The following is a 25,484-nucleotide window of genomic DNA, read 5'->3' as shown; positions in this document are numbered from 1 at the left end:
GTCAGAGAATAACTTGGAAGAGTCAGTGATCTTCCACCATGTGGGTCCTGGGGGTTGAACTAAGGTCATCAGTTTGGTCAGCAAGTATCTTTACCTGCAAAGTTATGTTGTGGCCCTAATTTCTAGATTTTTCAGCAGTTGCTCATGTTCATTGATAGTTCCCTGTTTCTTAGGATGCCCTATCTGGAATTAGAAGGGGCTGAAAGTTCTCAACACAAATACTAAATGTTTAAAAATATTGAAATGCTAATGACCCCAATTATTATCACACTATACCCTGAAAATATGTACAATTATTACACATCAGTAATAATTATCACACTATACCCTGAAAATATGTACAATTATTACACATCAGTTTAAAAAATGATCTGTGGAGATGTCTGGATTTAAAGGTTAGAAGGATAAAACCTGACAAAAATGAAGGAGAGATGAAAAGGCATCCCAGGAGAACAAAAAGAGACGAATGCATTTTTTGTTGTTGTTGTCTAAGGAGTGGGAACATCTGATAGATTGCACAAACAGGTCTTTGAGTCAGTGAAACCTTTGAATCATTGTGCAAGGCTCCCATTGACTCCACTCAATTACATGCAATATCCTCCCCCACCCCCTGGCTCAACTCTGCCCAAGGGTAGAAATGTAGTTAACACTTGTACACTTTGCTGGTCTCTGCTGAAAGCTGGTTTATTACAGACTTCATGATGATAGTATAAGCGGAAGATTATGATAAAAAAGTGACAGGGCCCATCCTTACTCACCTCTCTTAAGTATCGTAACTCTTCAGCATATGACACATGGTGGCTCAAATAGTGCCTTTCCTTTTCCCTCCTCGAGTCAATGCTCAATTCTTCCTTTTTAAAAATGGATTTAATTGAGAGAGAGAGAGAGAGAGAGAGAGAGAGAGAGAGAGAGAGAGAGAGAGAGAGAGAGAGAGAGAGAGAGAGAGTCCTGATAGTGTTTTTCTAGGCAAGGACAGCTGGTACCAAGTCTCCTTCTGAGCAAGGGAAGTAGAATATTATGTTACACACACACACACACACACACACACACACACACACACGCATGCACACACACACACACACGCACAGAAAGAGAGAAAGAGAGAGAGAAAGAGTGTGTGTGTGTGTATGTGTGTGTGAGTAGAATATTATGTTAGAGAAAGAGAGAGAGAGAGAGAGAGAGAGAGAGACTGTGTGTATGAGAGTAGATTATGTTACACACACACACAAATACCTAATTGCTACCAATATTTGAATAGTGCTTCATAGCTTCCATAGTATATTTATACAGATTTCCTCTCTTACTTCTTACAACAGTCTTATTAAATTACTCACTGTGTAAGAAAGGTAACTAAAACTCATAAAATGATTTAGTCAAAGTCAGACCATTGGTGACGGAACAAGGATATCAGTGTGCTTTATACCACAGGCAATTCTGGAAGCCGTTTCTCCTGCTCCTTAGACATGGCCAGCATGGGGCTAGAAATCTTGCATCAGTATGCCAAACACTTTGGAATTATCAGAGTTTCATATTTCTCTCAGCTTGAGCAACTTTCTGGTAAGAATATGAAACCTGTGACTTTGTACTTTTGGGGAACTGATCCATCTACGTGGATAGTAACAACACACTTTTACAATGGCGCTGGGTAAAAGAACATGTTTAATTCTCCTTAGGCTTTTGCAGACTCACAAACATCATTAGCAGATTGAGGTATTTATTATTTTTTAAACTAAGATGTGTTTTGTCCAATATACTAGTGTGCTAACTTATAAAAAGAACAGTTTTAGTCTTGGAGATTTCAGCCCATAACCAACTGACTGACCATGTAGCTTTGGGTGTGTGGTGAGGCAGCATATCATGGCAGGTATGTGTGGAATAAACAAATCATTCACCTATCTGGGCACAAAAGAGAGGGGAAGAGCGCAGCATCCTTTGAGAGCACATTTTCATGGGCCTAAAATTTCTTGTTAGATCTTACCTGTTAAAGATTTTACTTCTCCCGATAGTGCCAAGCTGGTGAACAAGCCTTATCACATGAGCCTTTAAAGGACATTCCAGATCTGAACTATAGCAACTGGTAAGAGATCTTCAACTGTAATTACTTAAAGTTCTTTCAGAATGAGAACATTCTGTGACTCTACTGAACAGTTTGTGCCAAGAAGTTGCTTAGTAAACCAAATGGTCTTGGCATAGAAACAACTCCAAATGGGTGGCCAGGGTTCAACAGAGAGACAAATCAGACAACCTTTAACATCAGAAACAAACCCAACTCTTTAGACAATAAACCAATACAAATCCCACAGGGACTAGGGAATTAAGATTAAATGTGAGATATAAAACAAATAGAAGAACACAAATCAGTAGAAGGAAGTACATTCAAATATTATATGATATTTGAATTGGTAGCCTGCCTAAGTATAAAGTTCATTAAAGAAACCACAATGATCAATTTGAAAGTACGGAAAAAATTAAAATCTGCATATCAGAAAACAAATAAAATTAAGATACAAATAATATATGAAGCAAACTATGTCTATAGTAAAATATTACTCTTTTTGTTTTGGACAGAATCTCACTGTGAAGCCCTAGGTGACCTGGAAATTCCACCAGACTGGCCTCAGACTCACAGAGATCCATCCACCTGTCTCTGCTCCCAAGTGCCAGGATTAAAGGTGTGTGCTACCATACCAAAACTGTATGATTATTTTCCAATATTTATTGTATTTATTTATGTGTGCATGTCTACGTGAGTATATGTGCACCCGTGGGTATTCATGCATGCGTGCACACATGTGAGTGTGCACACAGAAGCCAGAAAAGGGTGTCTGAATCCTTGGAGCTGAGTTATATGTTTGTGGAATAGCTGGGTTGCTATGTGGGTGCTGGAATCCAAACTCTGGTCCTTAAGATTGTGCAGCAAGCACTCTTAATCACTCATCCTCAGCTGTGATGGGATACTCTTAACAAAGAAAATATGCAAAAGGTACATTCACAAGGAAAGGAACGCAAGTGTCTGGGTAAACACGCTTGGCAGTATTCATTACCCAATGTCAAAGAAGAGCATCTAAAAGTCACAGAGATATTTTGTACCTGCTCAGATTAGTTGGGGGGTATACTCAGTGTTACAGGATGCTGGCAGAAATCAAAGTTTTCTGGAGGTAAAAAATTGTTTATTTCCTTGAGCTTAGCTGGACCTATATGAAGACTATGAACTTTCAAAATGTTTGTTTTTCTTTAGGCTGGGGGATATACCATGCTCCTATGTTGGAAATTTGGTTTTAAACAAATCTAATTTAAGCAAAATTTCCCCAAATCAATTTTTGTTTAATGTATTTCCAAGTACACTGACAAAGTGATTTAAACTTTCCTTTTTATATTCTGAGTTAAGTGTTTTCTTGGGTTGCATGAAATTTCATGATGGGAGAGATAGGAACTAAAGTCAAGAAGATTGAAATAGAAGCAACAGGTAGGAAAGCTGTATACAGTGGGATGTTAATTTGTATTATAAAGCCACACATGAGCAAGGAGTATGCAGATGGGAGAGACAGAGTGAAACTTAGTATATGTGAGAATCTAGCATGTGATTGAATTGAAGAAAACATGATTCAAAAGATGATATTGAATTGATTGGCAACCTGGGAAATAGTGAGAAGAGATTACAAAAAACAAAAACAAAAACAAAAACAAACAAACCTAAGTAGCATTCAACAAAACAAATCTCAAATGGAATAAATTATATGTGGAGAAATGACACATTAAAAGAACCAGTTATATATTTACTTAATATTGCTACAAAATGTATCTATCTATCTATCTATCTATCTATCTATCTATCTATCTATCTATCTATCTATCTATCTATCTATCAATCATCTATCTATATCTAAAGCTATATATTTAGGACCCTCAAAGCAATCTCCTTCCTTTCAGTCATCAGGGCAAAACCGGGGCTGAGTAGGCAATTCCAAATAGGAGGCCAACTCTTCTTGGCAGATGAATGTACTCTTTTAGCTGAGGCCCAGAGAAGACACAAGAAGCATTGTTTCTTCCCTGGGCAGGAGCTCCCCTTTCAAGCAATGCTCCTAAAAGCTGCCCCAGAGAGCTCACAGCACAGGCCACTGCCCAGCAACTTATTAAAGAATGGGTAGCAAAGGCTTTTAAGATCTTCTTTTTGAAAGAAACTTCAGTACTTTCAAATTTCAAACCCAACCTGATGGTTATTATTTAAGGAAAAGGACACATTTTCTTAAAGATATGATTGTCTTGGAGGATATTCACAAGGTAAGAGTATTTTCCAGAGAGAACAGGAAACTTAACTACATTGATTCACTCATTATATGTTTGTAAAAACAAAATGTTAATTTAGAAATAGGAATAATGTACTCATTTGAAAGGTGGATATGGGGAAAACTGAAAAAAACAAAAACAAAAACAAAAACAACTCAACCTAGTAATTAGTGGCTGAACCATGTTCTAAGAAATGCTAACACATTAAGAACATTCAAAATTCAAATTTGCCTCTTTGAAATTACGTTTATACTATAAATTGATTCTTTATTTTACAAAAAACTTTTGGACAAGGCTAGAATTGAATACCAATTATCATGATCCCAGAAGTGTGTAGAGAACTGAGAAGTAGGGGGTGCTTCAGGGACCTTTAGGAGCTGAGCAAGTGTCTTAACTTAGTTTTTTTTTTCTAGGATTAAAATGTAGTTTCTGAGTTTCATTGGACATACATAACACAAATTATATAATTGTTGGAGTTGTGCACATCACGTAAGGTAACCAGGAGTTCTACAGTCGTGATTGCCTTTAAGCATCCTGGAGAGTCTCGCTCTTTACTAAAATGTCCCACTGGCTGAGGTACAGGTCCTAGTAGTTAGGTCAGGACCCTCACAGCACTCTCCTTCAATCACATACAGGGAAAATCGGGCCTGAGTAGGCAAATCCAAAGCAGGGGCCTAAGTGAGCAGCTCCTTGAGTTGTTGGGAAGAGTGACAGGAGTTGGGTACCCATACCAGAGAAGGCAAAGAGCATAACCGAGTTTCTCTGAGGAGCTTTGCAATGGTTAGCTAGCTTTGCAAATCCATGAGCACAAATCCTACAGAAGCCTGTTACCCTGAGAAGGGCCCTCAATTGCTTGATAGTCTGAGAAAAAGAGAGAGAGTAGGTCAGAATAGGTTGGGCACATTTAACACTCAGGCTGTGTTTTCCTTGGTCTAGTACCATCTCTAGACATGTGACTTGAGGTTGGCACAACTGCTTTTTTCAAAAGAGACCTTATATCCCCTTACAGTTAGATGTTAAGAAGGGGTTTGGTTCCCTGGAAGACTTCCTTTTCTATTCACCCACAAAGTAATAAATCTACATATTGGAGGATAGTGGTGTGTAAGCTTCACCAGTCAATGAGATCCTGGGCCATGGCCAGTCCAATTAAATGGGGGCTATCTCTAAATCCTTGGGACAAAACAGTCCAAGTGACTTGTCTGGCCTCATAAGTTGGATCTTCAAAGGCAAAGAGGGGTTGATTATTGGGGGATAATGGCTACAAAAGAAGGCATCTTTTATGTCTGGGATGGGATAGAAAGTTGTCTCAGAAGATTGTATAAATTTTGGATGCCAAGGGGTGAAGGGGAACCATAGCTTCATTGATTAGTTGGAGGTATTGTACTAGGTCCTTTCTGAACTCCCAGGATAAATGAGTTATAGGAGCTGGAACATTTTCTCAAGAGTCCCTGTCTTTGAAGGGCCAGAATAATGGGCTTGGGTCTCTCTATTGCTTTAGGATCAAACAAGCATGGTTTCTGGTGGGGAAAAGAGGTAAGGTCATTCAAGTATTATAACCAGTGCCACAGTTTAGCCCAGTCCACCATTTCCCCATCCATCTAAATCACAGGGTCTGTATTAGTCTCTATTATAGGTAAACAGGCTTTCCCCAGAGGGTAGGATAAACTCTACCTAGCAACAGGAAAGGATATCCCTTCCCAATAGAAGGTTTGGTGTCTCTGGTACTGTAAGGAAAGAGTGATAGAAGAGAGGGTCCCCCATAAGCACACAAGAGGCTTAGTGAAATATCTTCTTAGTAGCTGCTCTGATAAGACCCTAAAGACAGCTACGTGATTTGTTCTAGGACCTAGAGAGATGGGAAGCCTGGAGAATTAAGAATGCAAGGTTGTGTCACCTGCAAGGTTATCTGGAGCTTCTCAAGTTGGGCTGGTATCATGGGAGCCTTTAGGGATGGCCTCAAGACCCATCAATATTCTGCAGGAGGAGATGGACTGGGGTCTTTTGGACCTATAGGGCATCTTGCTTTCCAATGGTTGCCTTGGTAGTTAGGGTATGGTCCACATGGGGTTCCAGGCATGGCTTTCTCTAAATTGGGGCATTCCTTCTTGAAATGTCCCTTTTGTCCACAGGGAAAGCATGTCCTGAAAGGACCCGATGGGATGGCTCCTCCCTAAATCACTCCATTAGAGCTAGGATTTCATGGTGTCTCTTATCTTTTTTCCTTTTCTCTTTCATGTCTTGACTGTAGTAGACTGGCCAAGTGCTCTAAATTCTTGCCTAAGTCATTAAGCAGCTTCTGTAATGTTCTACAGATGTCTGATGCCAATTGGGTGGTAAAATTGTCCTTCAGAAGTACTTTCTCCTCCATGGAGTTTGGAGTTACTTAGTATGTATTCATATTGCCTCCCTCAGTCTCTAAGAAAAGTAATGGGAAGCTCATGGTCTCTCTGAATTACATAGCTAGTTGAGCCTGATTGGGGGACTTTATTTTGACCCTCTAAAAATACAGTATGTGAAATGTTTGCATTCTCATGTCCTTCTCTGTTCCCTATTGTCCCAGTTGAGTTCTCAGTTTGAGAGGGACCATTGCTTATTGTCATATAGGGGCAGAAAAAGTGAGGGACCTGTAAGTATGTTATGAAATAATCATTGCTAGTGTTGACCTCCTGTTCATTTACCCTCTGTTTTGCTATGGAGGTCAAGGCTTGGTCCAGAATAAACACAATATTCCACTGAGACCCGTACTTATTGGTCATGGTTTTTAGTGAAACTGTCTAACTTCCTTTTAATACCTTTGAATTCAATAAGGGAAAAAGGCTGGTGGAAAGAGATGGCCACAAATTCCCCCATCATTTCTTTGAGAGGAGACACCCTAAAGGTGGAGGCAATGGAGTACCTTGGGAACCTGGAGTGGGAGACCTCCTGGTTCTCCAGGGTAAGGTTGGAGTACAAGACTTCAGGAACATTAATTTGGAGGCTCAGAATTGAGTGCAGGTACTGGAGTGTGTGGTCTCATGGTTCAAGTAGTGGAATTTATGTACATTCATTCATTCATGGCTTGGCAATGGTTTCCCTTCCTTTCATTTTCTCCCCTGTCTAAACGGATCAAGAAGACCATATTTCTCTTCCTTCAAGCCTGCAGGAGGTTGGGTGAGTGTAGATGCTCTGTAATCCATCCCCCTGCCTCCACTGATACCTTGGGTTTCTGTGAAATTGTCATTCTTCAAAAGAGTGTATTTGCTCCTTGGTTTCCTGCATTCAGGGTTTGAGACGGAGGCAAAAAACTGTGAAAGGAAAAGGGGAATCTCAAGGGAGTGAGTAAACACTCACCAAGTGTTGTGTGTTCATACAAGAAAAGAAATAACCCAAGTCCCATGGTCCTTCTTGGGAGTCAAACATGCCCAGATAGATTTGATGGGTATCTACCAGGACTTGGTCACCATGACATTTAAGTCCTCCCTAAGTCTCAGTTCCTGTGGACACATTTGCTAAATAATACATGCAGCAATGTCTGTGGGTGGTCTCCCAAGTGGTAGCTTTATGCCACGAAAAGCAAGGCCTGATAAAAGGGACTCAATGAGTCAAAACCATGTCCAAAAAGGGACTGAAATGTAAGATTCAGGGGTTAGCTAACAGATGAGTAGTAGGAAGGCCTGACTCAGAGTTCTATCCCAGGCAGGGGTGAAGATGTGTTCTCATTCTGTTCAGGGACAGAGGGTATGTCCAGACATGATGAGTGAAGAGCTCTGTCCATTGACCTCAGGCCATGACTAGTCCTCGAGATTTGGCCACACCAAGTCTCCCTTAGAATCTCAGAGTCCTATCTCTTGGCTTAGCAGTATAAACTCCTGCCCTGGTTCCCCACATTATGGCGGCTAGGGTGGGGGGAATCTCTCTGTTTAGCTGTATGAGCTTGGGTTGCCTTGTCTTTTGGGTCCCTTTCCTATACTTCCTGACTCATAATATAGAAAAGAGGGCTGGCTGGGGACTCACCCATGCTAAATGTGATTGAGGATTTCCCTTGGCTGGCAAGGAGTTTCTGGACATGGGGGAACAAATAGTTCCTGATTACTGCCTCCTGATTCTCAGCCAGGTATAGCAGCCATGAGTGTGTTCAAATCCCAGATCAGCTTCCACAGATGTAATGAGGGCCTGAGTGAAGGGTTGGCTGTCTAGAGGTTTGGGTTCTTTCCTACGGCAAACAAAGAATTGGACACCTAGAATACCTGGACAAGTGAGGACTCATAAGTGAAAGTAGGTATTCATTGAAGCCACCAGAAAGCACCCCTCAGGATGGATGGGGTCTTCAGATCGGGTTGACTGCCAGGTGGTCTCTTAGCTGGATGTATTAAGTTCCTGTGCTCTCCTCTCTTTGATCTCCGTTTGTTCTTCCTTAGTCCCCTCCTCCCCACCCTCACTACTTCATCTTCTCTGCCCTGATGATCTTTGATCTTTGGCAGAGATAACAAAGCAGATGTGTGTGGTTTGGCCACATTCTGTAGATGGCTGCATTTGGCATGTGGGGACATGATCTTTTCCCCCTCCTACCTCTTGTCTCACTGCCTATCCCTGGCAAACTCCTCACACTAACACAGTTATGTGTACATGCAGTGTAGGCCTGATTCCTGCAGTGAACAACTCCATAGTCTCTTCACTCTATTTCAATAGGCTCTTGCTTTCCATGTGCATGTGTTTTCAAAGGATTTGTTAGGGAATGGAAACACCAAGTTGATTCTTCTAACAAGCATCAGGAGGACAGCAAGAGGAAGAAATGAAGACACAGCCAAACCCAAGGCTTTCCTCCCTGTACTGCTTTCTCATCTTTGCTGACATTCTCTGTCATGACCCCTCTTAGCCTATAAGGCTATTTCACATTCCTCACAATTAGGTTAGCAAGTATAGTATCCACATTTGCTACAGAGAAATTGAAAGACTTTATCAAAGTTATTTACATTCAACACCAAAATTTAAGAAAAAAAATCCATGAGCCACCAGATTCACCTAACAAGCAGCCTTGAATTCTGCAACTCAACTTTGCAAAGCTACACACACACACACACACACACACACACACACACGGGCACATTAGTGCCTGTTGGGGTAAATATAGATCACTGAAACGTTGCATGGCTGTTTTTTCTCTATGCTGCATGTTAGGTTCCCTGGCAACAACCTTCTTAAATGAGAAGGTTTCTTCTTTGGGAAAAAATACAAGGAGGATTAGAGATTATTAGAAAAATTCTACAAAATATTTCATGTATGGCAATAAAAAAATGAAAGCCCACAGAGTTTACTCCCTCCTTCCTTTCTCAGATATTTATGTTGTACTAAGTGCCAGACACAGTGTGAGGTGCTGTGATGCCCAGGGGAAGGCATGGTTGATCTTTCCCACAGCTGCTGGATGTGGTATCTGTGCTCGGTAGTGGATGTGAATCTTTTGAGGATGTTTCTCCTTGGGGTCTTGTTCCCAAGAGTCAGGGGGATGGAGCAGAGCATTCATAAGTTGCAGGGTTAGGATGTGAGTGTCTTGTCTTTCAAGTATTCTGCTTACCATACTCTAATAAGTAAAAGTCAAAGAGTGTGGAAACTGAAGTGATTCACAAACTGATTTAACAGCAGGGTGTAGTGTGGGACTAGCTCCTGATTTCATCAGCCACAGCAGGAATAGATGCTACAAGCCGCTGCAGCCTGAAGTATTCCATTCCTCTTTGGGAGTCTCCATTCAGGCAAAATCAGGATCTTGGCTTCACCATTAAAATAAATAAGCAAACAAACAAACAAATAAATAAAAGGATTTCAGATTTGAGCCAGTATGAAGCGGTATAGGAGTTTGTTAAAGGACATACCCAAGTGATATGGATTTATAAGGGGTGTGTTTTAGGTGTAGGGGTGAGAGAGAAATGCCAAATTCAGGGTTATAAATCATTTGCTCCCAAGTGAGCACAGTTCATTTATTGTCTTTAACGTTTCTCCTGGAGGTGTCTTTAGGAACACACATACTGTCTCTGTAGGCAATTTTGACTTTATTAGTGGTGTCTGAAGTTTCCCGACTGTCAGCCTGACAGGCAGACCGGATCCCTGGATAATCCCGGGCCTCTTTTCCTTCCCAGTCCTCTCACTTTTCTGTCTTTCAACTGTACTTCAGTTTGTTCACAGTGCCCAGACTTGGCCTCCTGAAGACCAGTTCATAGAGTCACTGGGGACACCAAGGCTTCATGTGTATTCACTTCTCTCTTGAATAGATTGAAGTTATAACCACCTGGTGTCTTTTTCTGCCTAGTTGCACTGTTACTGGCCCTTCAAACCAAATGTGACCCAGATGGAACCACCGGCTTCCCTTTCAAACCTGCTCCTCTCCTCTTCACCAGTTAGTGTGTTAATGGCCTTATCACCTTCCTAGAGGCTGAGTCCAGTCCCTCTGTTCCTTCTTGCATAGACCGGGGATCCTATTTCCATGCACACTTTAAGAATCTATCCTTTCTTCCCTGTTCCCAGAGCCATTCTTTTATCTTAGAACCTTAGACTCTTTGCTTGGATTATGAAATAGTCTTCCCAAATTACCACTACTCAGCCTCCATGGCTCCAGTGTCAATGGTAATTTTAACAGGATGGTCTGCACACGTAATCCTTGTAACCATTCTATGCTAAGCTAATTCAAGGGGCGGGCCAGAAGCCAGAAATTCAGTGTCATAGCATACAAATGAAACAAGACACGATTAGTAATGAAATTTAACAAGTCCATGTTGAAGGGTCTGTGCCAAGTACAAAGAAAGGGATACACTCAGATTACTAGATTAACTACAGGATAAGGTTCAGTTGGATGGATACTGACCTTTCTTGAAATGGTATAAGAAAGCCTGGGAATTGCTACCTGAGGGAGTGCTCATTTTTTTCCTTCTTTCAAAACTGTTGAATAAATACTTGGGCATGTGACTGAAGGGACACCACTTTCTGTGTACCCGATGATCGACTTGTGTGATCTTACGTTTTGGCAGAGACAGCTGGGGCTCATGGTTAATTAAATTATCCAAAGTACCATAGGAAGTCAGTGGTGGAATCAAACTTCTAGAACCCAAAGTTCTATAGTCTTTCCACAGGATGATTTATCATCATCCATGTTACAAATTCATTTTCAACCCTTTTCCTTATATCTCAGTGTTTTAATAAAACCTAACTCCCTACTCTTTGCTGGATCTTGAACTTTCCCAAAACAAGTCTTTTTATCTTTGGTTCTTACTGCCTGGAATGGCCTGGAATCCATCTTGGTCCTTGAAAATCTCATCCTGGGAAGCCCGGAAACAACACTATAGCTTCCAGAAAGCCATCAAGGATTCTCACTGTTTGCATTTGTGTACTAGCTGCCAGGAGCACTGTATCCACTGTTCATGGATGTTTCCACTTCATCCCTTTCATTCTTGACACTTGTGTATGCTCATCCTCTCCTAGTGAGTATATGAACTTCAGCCCATTCATGTTGTGCCTCCCAAATAGCCTTGTTAATGGCAGACATCGAAAACACATGTGTAGCACAAAATAGAAGTAAGCCAGGGTCAGAATCTGTTTCCTCAAATTCATATGTTTAGATTTAGTCACCAGTGTGAAACTATTAAGAAGTAGGAACATTTATTACCACACCACCTTGAGTGTGTCTAATCTCACTTCATTATGTGAGATAAACCTTCTTAGTATTAGGTGGGAGAGGGGATCATGCCATGAGTTTGGAGTTCTTACAAATCGGACTAGAGCCCCTAGACCAGGACTTGTGGGAGTGAATTTATTCTGTTCTTCTCTTCTTCCTTGTGAGGATAGCAGCCATCACATCTGCTAGTGTCTGGATCTTGGGTCTTTGTAAGTCCCCCAAAAGGTAAGAAATCAATTTCTATTGTATGTAAATTACCTAGTCTTCGATATTTTTGCCTTAGTGGCACAAATGGACTAAACACTGTATAAATGATGTTTGCCATAATGGTGTTGCCATATACCATGTATCAATGTTTTGGTCAATGATGGACCACATATACCACAATTGTCCCATAAGATTATAGTGGTGCTGAAAATATCCTTTAATAGTAGCTATCATAATGTCAGAGCTGAAGTACATTGGTCATGTGTCTGTGATAACTGTAGTTTAAGTAACCCATTGTGCTGACAGGTAAAAGTATTGCAATATAATTATGTATAGTACATAATACTCCACAATGATGCCAAATCTTGTTACTGGATTATATATTTACTATGCTATACTTTTATTATAATTTTAGAGTGTATGCCTACCTATAAAGAAAGGTTTATTAGGAAACAATGTACATGTTAAAATGGCAGCAGCGTTGTATATCCCATGTTTATCACTTCTCTTGACTGCTGTGTCAAGAGGCTGTGTCAGTGGGTGCTCCATATCATCAAGATTTAAGAAAGTACAATGTGTGATGTTTGCACAAGAGAATTGCCCAATAATAAAGTTCTCAGAGCATATCCTGTCATTCAGTGACACGTAAAGCTGAAGGCATGGGAGAAAGGTGACCAGGCCTGTCTACAAATTGTTTTGTCTCCACAATGCATGAAATAGTTTTCTTTCCTAATCCACGTTTCCATCAGTTAAAGACTGCCGATTTTTTCAAGACCTGGATCAATGTCCAGTCTTTCCTAGAGGTCTTCCTTATGGGTCTAGATGACTGTGACTCCTTTATGCTGTGGATGCAGGTGTCCACTCAGGTTGATAACTGATTGCCATTACCTATTGTCAAGGGGCCACTGAGTGCCTTGTAGATCAAAGACTCCATAACTTGTGCTCTGGGGGAGGCTTGGAAAAGCTTTGCAGAAGTATGGAATTCAGGGTATTGATTTAATTAAAAAAATGAAATAAAAGGTTTGTTTTGATTAAAGAGGCAGGAAGGAAGGGAGGATAAAACAACTCATGACAAAAATGTTGATTCTTATGTTTATTGTTGCTAGATATGGCATCTTGAGAAAAATCATTCATTTGCTTTGTAATCAGTTTCCTCGTACATAACACGGATAATGAGACCTGTGTGATAGGGCAGTTATAAAGACCATGTGAAAGTCCATATATCGGCTAGAACTCTTCATTGCAACAATGCTATTGAAGTTAATTAGAATGTAACATGAAACAGCATCTTCAGTGGTCAGCATACGAAGATCTCTTTTCTCTGAGTTACCAAGTCCCTTGTGGTGCCACCTTCTTGTCTGCTGGAGATGGAAGAGCTTTTTCCTTTGCTCTTCCTTCTGCAGGGTGCCACAGATGGTGCTCCATTATGACTGGAATTGTAGCTCGCTCAGCCTTGGGTTTCCAAGAGAGGGCTAATGAGTCCTTTCCACTTCCTGCACACACTCTGTGGTGTCTTATACCTGTACTTTTGTGTTTAAGCATCTCTTCTACCTGGGAGGTACCATCTTAGCCTGGTCAAAAACGACCAGCCCAGTGAGCATCAGTGGGAATAGTTTTGGCTTCCTACACTGGCTTAGGTTCACTTATTTCCCTGTGTAGTAGGTATTCTCTTTCCATCATCGAATTATCACATCACATTAGACTCCCCAGACCTTCAAAACTGGTAGATAATACTTCCTCATGGTGTGAATCCTGAATGAACAAGTAGACTCTCTCCATCGTCTCCCAGTCTTATCTTTTTATATTTGGGCCCCAACTCTCCATTCTGCACTGTTTATGGGTTGTCAGGTAGGAAGACCCTTCCAGACATTACAGCATGGTCCCAGGTGTTAGTAAAAATGGTAGCAGTAACTCACATCTACAGACACTGTTCGGAATGCCTTACTTGTGTACAATGCTTTCAATGTTCCTTCATTGTCTTTTTTTTTCCTGCTATGGCACTAGTTCTCAACCTTCCTAATGTCGCAACCCTTTAATACAGTTCCTCATGTTGTGGTGACCCCCCCCATAAAATTATTTCATTGCTACTTCATAACTATAATTTTGTTACTGTTATGAATCATAATATAAATATTTTATATGCAGGATATTTGATATGTGACCTCTGTAACTGTATAACCCACAGGTTGAGAACCTCCACCCTGGGGACTAACTTTAACCTAGGGAGAAGGGCAGACTACCCTCCTACAGTCCCTCCTTAGTGCACTAAATCCTTTAACAAAATCCGTGTTGGCTGCTACAACTATAAAGTCTGCTATGTATCCAACATCCTTACAGCACTGGCACACAACAGTTTTATTTTGTTTTCTCTTTAAGTTCTCTTTAAATTACTTTATTGAGCCTCACATCATTTAAGCCACAGGACCAAGTCATTAAGGACTATTGTATTTAAATCTCAGTTTACTAGAGTTAGCCTGAAGTGAAGTTATAGAAACATGAATTATCAGTGTGGAAAATAAAAATGAATGTTGAAGGAGGTGTTCATTGTGTTTCTGAATACACAGAAGCCAGCAAGGAGGAAAGCGTTATGGGAGTGTACTACTCGGTGAGTCCTCGGCAAGGAAGAATCATTTTTCTAGTAAGCTGGGAACTGTGGCAAGGGTTATTTTACCTGCCATGGGAACAGCTGACTGACGGGAACTCCCAGGGCAGCCAGGAGCTGGCGGCACCGTCCAGAGGGAGGGAGTTTCCAGGCATCTGGGGTTTGGAGTTCAGGAAGCTGCTTCCCAGATGCCACTAAGGTCAAGTTACTCGTTTTTTTCCCCCAGAGGATCAGTTTCCTTCTACAGAAAATACTGATCCGCTTGTCCAATTTAGCCCGGCTAAATTTGAGTTGTGGTGAAACAGTTTTTTAGTATAAATTTATTTAAGTTCTATGTAGTGTGTTCCAAGTGTTACATAAGTTATACATTAAACTATTATCTGTTGTGTATTTGAAATTCAAATTTAACCAGCCACTCTGCTTTCCCCAGAACTCCTAAATGGAGTGTTGATGATAAGTTGAATTATCTTGTTAGGAGTGTTGTGGTAATAAAATAGTGTCATATTTAGTACCACTAATAAAGTTTTTAACTTGTATTTAGAAAAACCAATGGATTTTATTACAACAATACTAATAATTAGTCTGAGTAAATTAATACTAGAATATTACTACACATTAGCGTTGTGGCGATCAGGCTACAGCCTGCTCCATTCCCCATATTGCGTGAAACAGTGGCTCTCAGCTGTGCCTTGCCCTGGGTGACTCCATTTGCAGAGCAGTATCTGGTTCCATCTTGAGTTCAGATGCAGAATGATACTGCACCTCATGCACATAGACACAAGCCCTTGTCCACCACAACCCTGAGGCACAGACCAAAAATTTATCCCCAAAGTAAAAAACTACCACCCATAAACTTGTAAAAGTAGATCAGGACATATGGGCACCTGGGACCATTAAAACCATGTCAGAAAAGACATTATCAAAAACACCAGGCCAATGAAGGGTGCAACACCCTCACCTGGAGCCCACAAAGAAGACGCAGCACGTTGACGGTGACCCCACTAAGTCTGACCACCCAGTGTGTGTATGCAGGAGGGACAAGCGGATAACTCTCAGCTCTCTCAGAGACTTCAGCTCAGATCAGCCCCCACTGCTTGCTGTCACCCACTCTGACTCTGTCAATCCGTCTGTCTGTCTCTGGTTCTGCACTTACTTAGACTATTCTGTGCCTTTGCAACTGAGTCAACACTGAGGCTGGGTTCAGCCTTGAGATCCTGCTGCCTGGCTTTCTAAGCCTCCAGAAGCTCTGCAACCGGGTTCATAAACACCTTCTACCCTTGCAGAGATTCTCTGTACCCATGCCAATCCTTTGCCTCTGCCTCCAGCAAGGCCACTGAATGCCTTGTACTCTGGACTCTTTAACCTTTTTGTAGTCATCCTGTAAAACACACACACACACACACACACACACACACACACACACACACACACGCTGAATTGTGTAATGTGTGATCTGAGAGTTAATATTAGAAATGAAGATCAGAATAAAAGAGCACGGATTTGCCAACAGCCAGCTGTCAAGGGACAACTCAGCAAATTGCAATTGACATAACTTATAATTTATTTTATTCAATACATTCTTATATTTTGGAAAGACACAAGCATGCCTATCTGTTTCTGGCTTGGCATAATCCACGACAGTATAATATTAATGAAGGCCTTTAAATGGCAATTTGCTATACAAGAAGCCATTGGAGAAAAGTGTCTGAGTGTAGGCTACGGAGGAGATGGATTTTAACTAAAGTTGACATGTTTGTGGCTTAGGTGCTTATTTTCTTCGTTTTGTTTTGAAGTGAGGGAAAGTGTATTTTACTATAGCCTAAGGAAATGTGGTCACGTTAAACAGCTAGTAGAGTCTTCTGGCAAAGAAACGAGCCTTTGCTGCCCTCTGGTGTCCATGAACTCTATCTGCAACATAAGTTAGAGCAAGCCTAGAGGACAGTCAAGGTGAAGACAGAAAGGTCCAGGAGCATCATGTCTTTGCTCAGATTTCTTCTCTCTCAAGCTTGAGGCTTGTGGACTTGCAGCTGGCTAAGGAAATGTAGCAGGGAGAATGGTGACATCGTCTATGCCCTCCTCCTTGGGACTGAATATGAGAAGTGTAGAGGTAACCAGGTAGAGTGCTTGGTATTGAGTTGGCGGCCTGTTAAAGGCCAAGACAAAGATCTTTTTGTTTAATGGCTGAGTGGCTAGAATATCTATGGTGTTGCTTGTATTTTATCCAATGTGCTGGGCCAGGGCAAATTCGAGAATGGAACTAAAGGGACAAATGGAAGATGTAAAATAAAAAGCTTTGTATTTGTACCGTATTGTATGCCGCTTGTTCAACAGACATGTTTAAAATACACAAATATTCTATGAAACAAAAATCAGGGGAGAAAGCAGTACAGAGACATTGACAAAGAGCAAACACTCTCTGCACTCTTTGCACTGTGTTTGAATCCTGGCATCTCTTTTTACACTGACACCAGGGAGGCAGAGGGCTAGGGATGTGACTCATTAGCAGAACTTCTGTCTAGTCTGTGTAAGGCTCTGGGTTCTAAACCAGCCCTGAAGAATCAGGGTGAGTCCTGGGTAAATGCATCAGCTGAGTCAGCTCCAGAGTTTATAATCAATCTCCATTAAAAAAAATAATAAACTTGGTACAAAGCCCTGAGTATATTGCTACATCATTGCAGTCTGGTTCTGGCCTGGTTGCCCTGACCCCAAAAGTCTTTTACTGTGTCTTCTGTTTTCTGGGTTTTTCTAAACCCGCAGGGATGGGGTAAGGGCACTGGTTCCGTCAGTGCCTCTTCCCTAGCTTCTCACTCTTCTCTTCTGTAGCTCAGGCACGACTAGCCTTTTAAAAAAAGATTTATTTTCATTATCTTTAAATATATGTAGGTGTGTGAGTACATGTGCATGTGGTTCCGTAAACATGAGTGCGGTGCCCTTAGAGGCCAGAGGAGTCAGATCCCTTGGATCTGGTGATATAGGAACTTGTGAGCCGCCTGATGTGGGGTGCTGGGAACTGAACTCCAGTCCTTGCGGGGAGCAGCAAGATCTCTTAATCACTGAGCCTTCTCTACAGCTCTGTAACATGCTGGACCTTTGAGTACTGCTTAGCAGTCTGCCCAGACTTCCCTCCCACTTCCTCAGGATCTCTTTAACAGGTGAGAGAGGGGCTGACTTGCAAGCTGGGAGGGAAGGAGTTTGTTTGGCTTTCATTTCCATATCACTGCTTATCTTGGAAGGAAGTCAGAGCAGGAATTCAAACAGGGCAGGATCCTGGAGGCAGGAGTTGATGCAGAAGTCATGGAAGGGTGCTGCTTACCAGCTTGCTCCTCATGGCTTGCTCAGCTTGCTTTCTTATAGAACCTAGGACCATCATCCTCAGTTGACACCACCCACAATGGGCTGGGCTCTCCCTCATTAATCACTAATTAAGAAAATGCTCAACAAGCTTGCCTACAGCCCAATCTCATGGAGGCATTTTCTTAATTGAGGTTCCCTCCTTTCAGATGACTTTAGCATATATCAAGCTGCTGGAAGAAAACTATCCAGCACATCAACTTTCTGTTACTGTAACAAATACCCAAGATAATCAATGTGACAAAGTGAAAAGGTTTATTTTCATTCACATTTGTGTAGGTTTCTGTCCTGGTTGGGAAGACCCACTGCTTTTGGACCTGTGGTAGGGCAGCAAATCCTGTGAGGAGCGCATGGATGAGTAAGGAAGGTGGTCAGGAAGGAGAAACAGAAGGAAAAGAAAGGAGCAGTCTCAGAGCACGACCTCAATGACCTAAGACCTCACTTAATGTTTACCCCATCTCCAGAGCACATAGATCTTTGTGGGGACATTGAAGAGCTAAGCTAGAGCAGTGCTGTTACCTGCCAGAGTGTCTAGTTCAAGCACACAAATGAACTCTGGTTAATTTAGGCTCAAACAGAACACTGAAACTATATAGAATAAGGAACAGGATCGTCAGGAAATGAAGATTCAGACTGAGGACTCCACAGCTGCACAAAAGGGTCAAATATCACAGAACGGTGCATGAGGCCTGCAGACCACACCGATGGTCACCTTTCTGTCCTTCTCTGATACTGGGAGCTGGTGGGTATCAGCACCGTTGGACTGGATTATCCCACACAGTTACTCCTGTGGTCCTCAAGACTCTGGAGCATTGCCAGCTCCTTGGCAGAGCCTGGGTGCCCATCTGTATCCACACTGCAGAGCAGGCAGGGAAGGGGTAAGCAATCAGTATTTTCAGCCCTGAGAGTGGGAACTGATTCTGCCTCCCAGGGGACTTCCAGGACAGCTGACAGTCAGCTCAAAGATAAGTTCCTGATAGATTCAGGGAAATCTTTCAGAGTCTGAAAAAGGAAGTGCAGCCTCAGCTACAGGTGGACCCGAAATGAAAGCCAGCAACGATGCGCTGCATCTTTCTGTCTCTCTTTTTGCTTCTCGTGTTTCCCATCCTTCTCTGGTTTTCACTGTATTCCTGACCATCGGTGTGTCAGTCGTTTATCTGCTCTAGACCATCTGTCTCCTCTTCCTCCAGAAACACCTCCTAACCCTCCCTGAGGGCCTAACCTGGGCCTTGTTTCTGACTCAATGCATAGTCCTGCTTGGCCTAGAACTTGTTGTGTAGACCAGGCTGGGCTTGAACTCAGAGATCTGACTGCCTCTTCCTCCTGAGTGCTGAGATGGAAGGTGTGTGTCATCACACATAGTCTTAGGTAACATTTGTAAGTGGTTCTATTTTCAAAATCTTTGGTCACTCAGATCATAAGCCAGTTAATGACTTTTGAGAGAGGGACAGATGGCTCCTTCTTTCTGTTGCTTTAGAGGTTTTTGAGGTGGTGAGATTGAGTCAGAAATGGAGGCAGAGGACCAGCAAGATGGACCAGCAGGTTAAAAAGGTGCATACTGCCAAGCCTGAGGACCTGAGTTCAATCCCTGGGTCCCCTGTGGTAGAAGGAGAGAACTGACTCTGGAAAGTTGTCCTCTGACTTCTACACTTGCACTGTGAGTTGCATGTGTGTGCATGCATACACTAAAGAAATAATGAAAACGTAATAGAGAAAAGAAATAGAGTCATAAAGCAGAAAGATTTACAGGTCTAGCTTTGAGGTGGGCCATGGCCATAGCAAGGCAAGTGAGAGCTTCCTGGGTACTCACCGATCAGAGGCTGCCTAAGAGGATGTGTCATTAGGCAGTTAACTTCTGGGAAGATTCATTTCTGTGTCCTTTGGTCGGGTACTTACTGGATGCTCATTCTTATGACTCAATTTTACAGGAGTTTGGAAATAATTTTAAAAGACCCTTTAGTAGTGCACCAAGTAGAAATCAAAGTGAGATAATGTTACAGACGATGCTCAGTCATTAAGAACACTTGCTGCTCTTGGAGAGAACCCAACTTTGGTTCTCAACACCTAAGTGTGGTCAGGCGGCTCACAACCACACTCTAGCTCACACTCCAGGGGATCCAAACCCCTTATGGCCTCTGAGACCACCTCACACACGTGTCATACACACGGATACACACACACACACACACACACACACACACATACACACACACGTAAATGAAATAAAAGAAATCTTTCAAAAAGGAAACCAAAGTGATCAATAATTTGCTTGTCAGCGCACGGCTGGTATACCCAACAGCTTAACCGTGGGTACAGGTAAACCCGGGTCTTCTGGAGAGAACTCCACTCCTCTAACTACCAGGGAAGGGAACAGATGAGACCGAGGGGAAGTGGTGAGGGATGACACTTGTCTCTCCTCAGGCTGTAGGCAGACTATGCTTGCCTCAGGTAGGTGGAGGTTTTTGTCTCTTCTTTTGACTCTGGGCAAAGTGAAATATCCTGGTCTGTGGTGGCAGAGGGTTCAGAAAGGCCACATTGGCCAAGGGGCAAACCAGCCCAATGTCAGCAGGGGAAAATCAGAGGGATGTCTCCAGTCCTTCCTGTTAAAAGAAGCATAAGAGATCTTCATGAAGGACAAACAAAAATCAAAACAAAAAAAAATATCCCCCCCCCCCCCCAACTAAACATCACCTCAAGAACTATTCAGGTCTGGATGAATTATTCCCTAGTGGACTGTTACTCCTAGGTTCCACACCAAAACTCAGAGTCACTTCGGGGAAGCTGGCATTTAAAACTAGATACACACTACCAAGTCCCAGACCTAGGCTCAGATCAAGGAGCATCTGGGTGTTCTCATTGGCAGCAGGTGGGAAGTGGCAGCCATTTGGGAGGACCTACAGATCAGTGACAGGGGGAGTCTGTGGGGACCAGCTCCACGTAGATGTCTGTAATTCATCCTCAGGTCTCCATAGTGACCAATTCTTTATACGCAGCCTATATCTTTGAAAGTCCCTTCACTGTAAGAGGGAGACAGCACATTTTGGCAGTGGTTACTAAATTCGGGTGGGTGGTGATTCTAGGCTGGGTAAGAATTGCTCTCGTAGCTTTTGGCACAAGGCTGGGAATCTGCCGTTCATCAAGCCTGAAGAGTGATTGCAAGCAACAGTCTGCAAACTTGTCTTGCTGTTTAGAGCCTACTGATTGCAAGCAACAGTCTGTGAACTTGTCTTGCTGTTTAGAGCCGGCACTCTGACAGATCTGGGCTTAACTTTGACTCTGCTTTGCCACTTAACACTCCTATTCTCTTGCTCTTACAGTTTGCCTTTTGAGCCCTTGGTTTTCTTGTCTGTAAAATGGGATGGTAGTTAGTATGTCCTTCACAGTGTATACAGAGTGAGCAAAACAGCACAGAGTTGAGAGTGTAAAGCCAAAGCCACGGATCACCCAGTGGATCATAACGATACTAACTGCTATCACCATCATCATCTTCATAGGGCTTTTCCATTGTTCTAGCTCCTTTTGTGTCTCATCTATTAACACATTATATGTAATATTACATATTAACATTGCTCAGTTGTATAAAACCTCCTAGTTAGGACACATGAAAAAAGGTACTTCCCCATCCCCCATCTTTCAAGTTTTGCTGCAAGTTTTATTTTTTTTTCCTTGTAAAATATGCCAGAGGCTGGGACAGGAGACACATTCACTTTGCAAGACAAGGATTTTTCCACCACCAAAGGAAGGTATGAGGTGGGAATCCGGGGTTCATGTCCGTTTTCCCACCGTCTGTCCTGCTCACATTTTGTTTTTCTCTCTGCCAAGTCCCAGGGAACATGAACACAGAGACAAGGGATAAAAACAGACCACCTTCCAAGGGACCATACCAATCCCTTATTCACCTCTGTTAGGTCTGGGACAGCTCATTTTATAACCCCAAGAAATACCAGAGGGCTAGGTGAGCCAAAGTGAATAAATTAAGATACATTGTGGGGGATGGTGGATATAGTTTTGTGTTGGTAGAGACCCTTCTCTCCAACATGAAAGAGAGAGGAGTTTATGCCTTTAAAGGCCATTGAGAATAGAGTAAGAGCAGTTGGGGCAGAAGGCAGCTTTTCCTCCCTGTCCTTCCAACACAGAATTCAGAGTGGGGGTTGGGGAGACCCATGGGAGAGGAATGGAGATGAGGAAGGGTGGAGAAGAGGGCATTCTCCACTCTTTTCCCCAACCGTTCCTAAGGATAAGGATTTGGTCAATGAGTCAAATGAAGTGGACGGTGAGAATGTGGTAAGGGAGGCAGCAGATGCTGGAGGCAGAGGAGCCCATCAGGACCACCAGCCTCCTCAGCTTTAGAGAATAGACAGATCAGGCAGAGGGCAGCAGGGGCTGGAGGAGCGAGCACTCACTCACCACCTTCAAAGACATCATTCTATTTGGGTGTCATGTTCTCAAAACCAAAGGCTAAGTCAGCCACGAATCTGCAAACCCCTTTGATGTCATTGCAGGTGTCTGCAAGTGTGTGCTGGCATCACAGGGCCAGTAAAGGAAACATGCATCTTAGAACCATTATCAGTGTGCTCAGACAACTTACAGACAGTCACAAACTTCTAGTCCATGGGTCCAGACCACTTCAATGGACTGGAGAATTCCAGTTCTCCAATCTCTACCATGATGCTCCTGATAGGATGGCAGTGTGCCTTGTGTGGCCATATTGTGTGCATAGGATGTCACACACACACAGATGTCTGGCTTCCTGTTGACCTTGTTCTGAGGGTGATGAGTTAGCTGAATATCACCTGTGTTCTTGATGGATGGCTGAAAACACAGATGACACGAATAACCTGGTTAGCCTTCTACACATGGTGTGGGGGTATATCTGGGATTACAGACGAGCCGTTTGCAGTAGGTCACTTCTTTCTTTATATCATTACCATTCTTCATGATTACATCATTCATATGTTTGTTCAGCATATATGTATGCCCATCTTATAGATGGCACTCAATCTTGTACATCTCTGGGGCAGTTCACTCAGATGATAGAGCAGGTATAAATATGGGCTCTTGCCTTTACAAGACAAGAGGCTTGATATAGAATTTGATGGAATTAATAGACAAGGCTGATCCAGGTAGTTATCAGTGCAGAAGAGCAGCTAGATGTGGCCAGTGAAGTCAATGACATCCTGTGCCAGGTTAGTCTCTGATACCCATCACACAAGCTGTTAATAGGGGGACAGTTGACTTCCATGAAGGTGTTGGGGTCACTCTCATCAAATTTTGCCACAAATACTAGGAGCTTGCAGAAATGCCATTTTCCTACATGCCTGTCAGATTAGAAACCAAAGCTTTGGTTCCAGTGAATGGCACATGGTTAATCTTGCCCTCTTGTAGACAGCGCTGCCATCCACCACTTTTAAGTCACAGTATCGATCACTTCTGTATTTAGTAGCCCCTTTGTCAACTGACTTTTGGCCTTGAGGAATTTGGGGACCATCTCAGTGTTCTGGTCTCAGCCAGGCCCATCCACTCAGGGGGCCCCTCTGGCAAGAGAAAACACTTAACTAGTTCCTCCAGGGATGTGATAGAGGAGCTCTCATCTTCACAGCAGGGGGTCCAGTCCTAGGTAGAATGAATCAGACCAGCCAAAATCCCAGCATAGGTGGGGGGAAGGGGTTCATGAAGTTCCAACCGTATCTTAAGAGGTATTGGAAACTGATGGTTCTCAGGGAGGGAAAGTCAGATTTCTTCAGGGATGCTGGCCATGAGAGACTACTCATACTTCAGTAGATGGTCCTGCACCCATGCATATATAGGCAGCACTAAATGGACTCAATAGGTATTGGGGAGAGAGAGAGAGAGAGAGAGAGAGAGAGAGAGAGAGAGAGAGAGAGAGAGAGAGAGAGAGAGAGAGGAGAGCACGTGAAGTTGGGAGGGGAAAAGTAGTGGTGAATAAGATACGAGAGGAACCGGAGGGAGAAAATGAGGGTGGGTTTGATCCCAACCCTTCTCTACAGAGGAAAATGGGTGGGCCAATGCTGGGCTTTAATGTCCGACTTATGTAGTGAATCCATTGTGAGCGCTGACACAACCAGTAAGACAGAATCTCCTCCAAGTCCCATCTGAGCCCATGCCGCAATATGGCTGCCAAGTTCAAGGGTGAAAAGCACTGAGAGGAGGTGGTGAAGAGTTCCACCTAGGGAGCAGGAGTCCACACGCCTGCAGATTCATTCAGTGTTTTTTTTTTTTTTTTATGACAGAAAAGGTTGGAATTTCTCAGTGAAGATTACCCTTGTCGAGGAGGAAAATGATTGACTACTCTTAGACTGGAGATATCGTAGGAAGGACATTCCTGCTATTTCATCCAGCAGAGCAGATGTGTTTAGTTTTCACCTGTATCCTTTGAAGTACTGGCAACCAACATCACTTAGGTACCAGACCACAGGAGCTCTTATAGACATGGTCAGAACTATTAAAGCATTATTGGAATTGTTATAATAACCAAATCTCCCCACGACATACATCTTTTGAATGTTTTCCCACACTTTTGAAGGAAGACTAATAATGAGATGGTACACTTATGTCTCGATAGTCACTTACCATTTTTGCATGACAAAATTACATGGAGCACTGTTTTTTTTTTTTTTTTTTTTTTTTTTACTGTTCTGGTCTCTGTGAACTTCTCCTTTGAATTCCTGTTGAACCACAGTTTCTCTGTAGGTTAACTTGATGATTCACTGTTGATCTGCGGGTGTTAGAGATTAGGACATCAAAACACTATCATCTTCTTACGTTTCCAGTGGATTTTAAAAGACAAAATACTGCTTTTAAATTAAATTAAATTTTTTTAACTGAAGTATAAGGTGCCCATAGAAAAGGGTATAAATGTTAAACATCCAGCTTGAAGGTTTACATGTATATAAAGAACATGCACCTGTTAACTTTGCCCTGAGATCAGGAAGCAGATAAAGCCAGAACTATAGAAGCTCCCAGACCAATTTCTTACTTACCGTTCCCCCTCTGCCTCCCACCAGAATAACTAATGTTTTCATTTCTCATGCTGCATGGGGGAAGCCATATTCTAATGTAAAAAAAAACTTTAATTTACAAAAATATTTTAAATCATCAAAAGAAAGCAAGTGTCCTTCAGGGCATATTCACCAAGGAGTTCAATGAAAATGTCAGTTTTTGAATGTTGCTGAAAAGTTTGAAGATTTTGCAGTTGAATTTTGTCTTTACTTTTAAATACTTTCCAAAGTGAAGAAAACTTGCGAAGATGGTGGAGTATTGCTTTTCTCGCCACCCCACACCCCCGCAAGCCATTGCAGTAGAAGTTGTCAAAATTTCAAAACTGACTATTGCTAATGCTATCCAATAGGAAGAGAGGAAAGACCTGGGGGCAGTCAG

At 42.4% G+C, this 25,484-nt stretch overlaps 1 long non-coding RNA gene across 1 annotated transcript; it reads left to right on the top strand.

Moving 5' to 3' along the window:
- Positions 1–1,172: 1,172 nt before the first annotated feature.
- Positions 1,173–24,633, top strand: LOC131925570 (uncharacterized). The gene is made up of 3 exons (XR_009383291.1): positions 1,173–2,077; positions 2,569–2,672; positions 24,338–24,633. It is a non-coding gene; the product is annotated as an uncharacterized LOC131925570 (long non-coding RNA).
- Positions 24,634–25,484: the final 851 nt, after the last annotated feature.

The sequence above is a fragment of the Peromyscus eremicus genome, chromosome 15, assembly GCF_949786415.1.
Source record: "Peromyscus eremicus chromosome 15, PerEre_H2_v1, whole genome shotgun sequence".
In the NCBI taxonomy this organism is placed as follows: domain Eukaryota; kingdom Metazoa; phylum Chordata; class Mammalia; order Rodentia; family Cricetidae; genus Peromyscus; species Peromyscus eremicus.
Note: the sequence above shows the minus strand (reverse complement) of the source record. Positions and strands in the feature narration are given on the sequence as shown.